This window comes from Alligator sinensis, unplaced genomic scaffold, assembly GCF_000455745.1.
Source record: "Alligator sinensis unplaced genomic scaffold, ASM45574v1 scaffold442_1, whole genome shotgun sequence".
In the NCBI taxonomy this organism is placed as follows: Eukaryota; Metazoa; Chordata; order Crocodylia; family Alligatoridae; genus Alligator; species Alligator sinensis.
Window position 1 is genome coordinate 7,979,043 of NW_005841829.1, and position 6,042 is coordinate 7,985,084.

Here is a 6,042-nt window from a genome sequence, read left to right on the forward strand (position 1 = left end):
AACTTTGCTTTGAAAGAGTGGCCAGGTAGTATAATTATAATGGAATCAAAATTCTATGGAGGATCGGAGAGGTAAACTGGACTTCCTTACTGAACACATTTAACTGTTAAACGTGCTCAAGATTTGATTACAGAGGCCTTGGTTTCCTGAATTATATAGCAACAACCAACTTTTAACAGAAAGCAGGAGGAGGAGTAAAAAGCATTTGAAATGTACAGTATCAAGTAAACCTTCTACTTAACTGTGCTCTAACTCCTTTTTCCCTCGAGATGCAGCAAGCTTTTAAAAGAACCTTTCAGATTATATTAGAGCAAAATTGTTTTATTTGTCTAGGTAATGTTACAGGAAATTATTTTCTTTTTATTGGAGAAAGAAAAAAATTGAATTAACATTATTTGGGTTTGTGTTGCTGCTACAGTTACACCCCAATTCTGCTTCTTTGAAGGCAAAATAAGACTCATGCACACACAAAGGAAAGAAGAAGAACAGCAAAGACAGAAAACGTAGCTTCTGTTTCTGATGCTGTTTATGACTTACTAGTCTGAGACTGGAGGAAAACAGATCAGCACACCATCTTATCAGCCTCTCTGAGCCCTGGCAAGCATTCAGTTGTTTCAGTGCATTACTTTAAGCTGCTTTTGGGTTTATAGGTACCAAGCAGTGCTGCAAGAGTCAGTGTTGACTGAGTAATATGGACTTTTATTTTAAAAAGGCAAAAAGAGCCTGGGATGGGAAAGAAAAATAATAAAGATTCATAAAGGAGGGGTTGAAAGCTGGAGCCTGTCTCATCTTCCTGGTGGCATGTAGGATTTAGATGAAATTGTGGTGCTGATGCCTCTTGTGTCCCTCTTTCTAGTCTAGTAACAGAATGGTGAACCCTAGCCATGTGGTCTCAGGAGGTGGAAGTGATGGGAACTGTGAGGATGGTTTTAAATCTTTGCTGACTTCTTCTGTGTAACAGTCCAAGTTTGATTATTGTTACCTAGACTATATAGGCTTTGGTACAACAGTCCTCAAAAGTGACCAGATGAGCTTGGTAAAGCCAGCAGTATAACCAGAAATGAGAATCTAGGGAGTCCTAACACCCAGGCTAAACTTTTCAAAGGTCTTTTATAATCTGCGTGTCTTGATGTTTTAGTTGACACACCCTGCAGGGGCATATTTTAAGCAAGTGCTGAGTACCTTCTACAAGTCTGATCCCTTTCAAGTGCCTCATTGGGGGAGGGAGAGGGGAGAAATCTAGTGATACTTGGCCTCAGTATCCAAGGCATTGGGAATTATACAAACATGCATCTGTAACTTAGATTTACACAGTTTAGTCATTATCACTACATGATAATTGTGGCCCAATCCATTAACATATCATGGAAATGAAGAGCTGTGTGTGGAATCTTTTATTTTCTTTTAAAATGAACCTATCCACTCTCCTAGGAGGGGGTATAAAGGATTAGAAAAGAGATTTTGTTGTGTGGATATGAATTAAAAAGGTGAAGATACCCTTCTATGATGTGCCTTAAACATAGTATCAGTTTTGTTAAAGATAAAAATGGAAGACTGTTGCCATTGTCTTCAGTGAAAACTGGAGCAGCCCCATAATGACCTGAATGATCAATATGCCATTATTTTTCACTGGTATAGATGCATGCATTCACAATCAAAAATTACTTAGACATTAAATCAGGGTATTGAAATAGGCTGATAACATGCTGCAGTCTTCAGGAATGGCAGTGCCTTGTTATTCTAGGATTTATACATGACATCCTGACAGCACATCTGAACGAGAAAATTCACTTCATTCTACTTTTAGGTGCGGACACCTCTTTCTGAATTCCTGACTAATACTACTTCCAGGTCTGAGTGCGATTATCTGAAATGGAAAGAGAGAGGGTTTTATTACAGCGACTGGACTAGAGGCAGGGTCCAATCTAATGCCTGCTGAAATTATTGCAAAAACTTCCCATTGCTTCATTTGGTATGGGTAAGTATCTACAAGGCATGAGTAAGCACATGCACACTTAAAGCACTGGCTAGACTGTCTTAATGGTAGACTCTTTACTAAATCTGTCCTTGCTGTTGGATTTCTTCTTTTGTAACTCTCTCTCCTATTAATCCAGGGATTCCTGTCCCAGTTTGTTCTGCCTACTATAGATATCATTCCCTGTGGTTAGAGGGATTGTCTAGCCAAATGAAGAAACATGTATGTCTAGGTTAAATAGCTGTTAGCCCCATAAGCATCTGACCAGTGGTGCAGAAATTTCCTCCAGATGCTTCTTTTTTTTTCCCCACCTGATCCCTCATCTCCACCATTTTGTAATTTCCAATGCCCGGGTCCCCCCCTCCCCACCCCAGCCATCCTGAACAAGATCAGGGAGGACTTCTGAATCTACAAAATCTGAATGTTTCCAGTACCTGCCTCTGAGTTACCTAGATTAAAGCAAATGAAGACAGGCACATCAGAAAATGTACAGTCTAGCTAATAAACAGCATGATGAGAGTGATTCATTTCACAGAGAAGGCACAGGTAATTAACACTTTAAAGATTTAACAGACTCTTCATTATCTGGGTATAATTAGCTGAAATGAGAGAGGCAAAATATCACTGATAAGGTGAGGCTTCTGCTTTGAAAGGGCCCAGACTTGATATGTGATCATTTTGTTCAAGTAATTTGAATCTAAAGAGGTTACAACAGTGGAGAAACTAGGCAGCACCTTACATGATTCAGCCCATAAACATTTATTAAATCTTTTTTTTTTTTTGGTTAAGAAAAATTCTGCTTGCTGAATCCTTTGATGCTTATCACTATAGAGTTTTGCATTCCATGCTTAACTTGCTGGTCCTTCTAAATACAACAAGCAGTAGTATATCTTCTGAATTTGACTTTTATACATCTGTGTTTATCATTTTTTTCTTTCTTGTATAGAAAAATCAGCCTTATGTACACTTGCATGCTTTCCAAATGTGACATTTCCTTACAAAATGTCCTTGGAGGAATGCCCAGGATGGACAGCATTTGCTCTTGGACAACTGACAGGCAAAAGGTCCAATATCTTGCTATACTGCAAAGCTTGAAACAGGAGCTTTTGAGAGCTGGAAAGAGGAATTTCTAGGCTTGCTTTTTTGAGTTGACCCATGTAATTCACTTAGGGCTTCAGCATGTAAGTAATTATGGTCACTCTAACGTCAAGTCAAAATATTTTATCTCGTGCTGTCTCCTACTCCACTGATGTTCCTGAGTATACAGGAACACATGGATACATATTTATTTATACCACATGTAGACATGTAGTATTATGCCTGAACAATATGAAAGTAAACACTCTTTTAAATCTTAAAGTTCACGAAACTCATGTTAATGCAATAAGATGGAATTACTAAGTGCTTGTTAGTCAATAAATTACTAAACCACATGTAGTATGTGATGTATCTGATACTATGTTACATTCATTACATGTAATAGCCAAAGATTGTTTGAGATCTAATTTTAACTAAGGAAATAATAAAATATGCATTCTGTATTCACTTAAGAACTAGTTACTGTTGGAAGTCCTTGAATTTTTTACACGAGTTCTGATCCTGAACGTTATGTTAAAGACAGCTTTGGTTTCTGAATTGCAAAGGAGGAAAAGAGGGAGCAGTTTAAATGATTGTGGAATCTTTGGCAGTAGCTTTCTAAACCAAAGGTACTTACTTGGGCCTACAGGAAAGGGGTGGAGGGAGAGAGAAGATGACCCTGGTCCACTCCCATGAAGTCTGCAGTTGCAGTGTGCTGTTCTCCAGCTTTGAGGACTATAAAAGAAGCTATGGTTAGTGTCCAACTGCAGTCATTCTTTTAGTTACATGGATTGCAAAAATTTCAGCTGGAACTTGGATGTAAAAGGGAAGGGAAGTGTGTAGGAACACTTGCGTTGGGTGCCTTTTTCTCTTGGAATAAATGATTACCCAAATCAGGTTTCCTCAGACTTTCCAGGAAAGGATTGACGATTTGGCTAGAGATTGGTAATGGGAACATTCAGTCAAAAGAAGAAAGTTAGAACAGAGAAAAAGAAATTTCAGCATAGAAACTAAAATGCAGGCTTTCTTCTCATAGATGTGCTGCATCTGTTTGATGGATTTGTTGATGGATTGAAATGCATGTGCCTGTTTAAAGAAGTGAAATAAAGGGGGTTTTTTCCCCCATGGAAGGATTAGGTATGCCAATACCTGGAGAGCCTGATCTCAAGTGTATGTTGTCTAGAAGTTTCTGTGTGTATGTGTGTGCATGTGTCACACACACACACACACACTCTGCATATGTGTGTGCCCATATACATACACATGTATGTGTGTATACATGTGTGTGAATATAAATAAGTGTGCATGTGTATGTATACATACATGGGTGTATACGTATGAATGTATATGTTTATACACACAGACATGTGTATACACGTGTGCTTATGCACTACAAGCATACATGTGTGTAGTTACTATTGATTACAAATGCACACACTTGTGCACTAGCCACAGAATGGGTTCAGCCTTCAGCGCACATGCGCATCCGTCCTGCCCTGTTGTAGCCCACTCCAGATCTGCTCTCTTTGCTTTCCCAGCCTGGGAGCGGGCAGCTCGTGCTACCCTGGAGCCAGCCCTGCACTGCCCGGGGGGAGTGCCCCCCTCCCAGGTTCACATCTGGCGGAGTGGGCAGGGAAATCACTGCCTATTTTTCATCTCTGACAAAGCCACGAGGAGCCCCGCTACCTGTGGATTCCCTCTGTGTGGCTGCTGCCTGGATGGATGCGCAGGCATGGGCTTTCCTCACAGCAGCGGTGGGCTCCCCTGCTCACTGGTGGATGTGGGGGGGCACTGCATACCCCCCCATGGGCCTGGACCCCTGCAAACCAGACCTCTGCCCGCAAACACACAGATCTTCAAGCAAGACAGCACCTACACGTGCATGCACCCATGCAGATTAGATCCCCCCTACACACACACACACACACACACACACACACAAACGCTCCCCCCCACCCCCTGCAGAGTAGATACCACACATATACATGCCTACAGATCTGTGCACACTAGACACCCGCCCCCTGACAGATCTGTACAGACTAGGCACCACACTCACGCACGTACGCACACAGACTAGGCACCACACATGTATGCATGTGTGCACACCCCCACCCCCATGCAGACTAGGCACCACACACACGCACACACACAAACTAGGCACCACGCATGTGCACACACATACACCCCTTTACAGACTAGGTACCACAGGTGCGTGCACAGGCATACACACCCCTATACAGAGTAGGCACCATGCACACATGCATGTGCGCACACACACACACACACATACCTTGGTACAGCCTAGGCACTGCACCACACACATGCGTGCACACACACACACACTAGGCACCATGCATGTGCACACCCCCACTTTACAGACTAGGTACCACAGGTGCGTGCACAGGCGCACACACACACGCACACACATACCTTTGTACGGCCTAGGCGCTGCACCACCCATGCATGTGCACATGCACACACACACACACAGACTAGGTAGCACGCACGTGCATGCGCACACACCCCTTCACAGACTAGGTAGCACAGGTGCGTGCACAGGCGCACACACCCCTGTACAGAGTAGGCACCACGCACACATGCGTGCGCGCACACACGCACACACACTTACCCGTGTACAACCTAGGCACTGCACCACACGTGCACACATACACACACACAGACTAGGCATCACGCATGTGTGCACACATACACACACCCCTGTGCAGACTAGGCACTACACACACACACACACACACACACTAGGCACCGCGCACGTGCACACACACACCCCTGTACAGAGTAGGCACCACGCACAGATGCGTGCACGCGCACACACCTTTGTACAGCCTAGGCACTGCACGCACACGCGCGCACACGCGGCGGCGGGCCGTTCGCAGCCCCGGAGCGGGGCGGGGCGGAGCGGAGCGGAGCGGGGACGCTGCACCCCGGCGCTGCTGCAGGCGCTCCTCGGCCCCGGCCCCGACCCCGAC

At 43.9% G+C, this 6,042-nt stretch overlaps 1 long non-coding RNA gene across 1 annotated transcript; it reads right to left on the bottom strand.

Moving 5' to 3' along the window:
- Positions 1-343: 343 nt before the first annotated feature.
- LOC112549866 lies at positions 344-6,025 on the bottom strand. The gene is made up of 3 exons (XR_003093453.1): positions 5,889-6,025; positions 3,690-3,787; positions 344-1,867 (listed from the first exon to the last, which is right to left on the bottom strand). It is a non-coding gene; the product is annotated as an uncharacterized LOC112549866 (long non-coding RNA).
- Between the last annotated feature and the right edge of the window lie 17 nt (positions 6,026-6,042).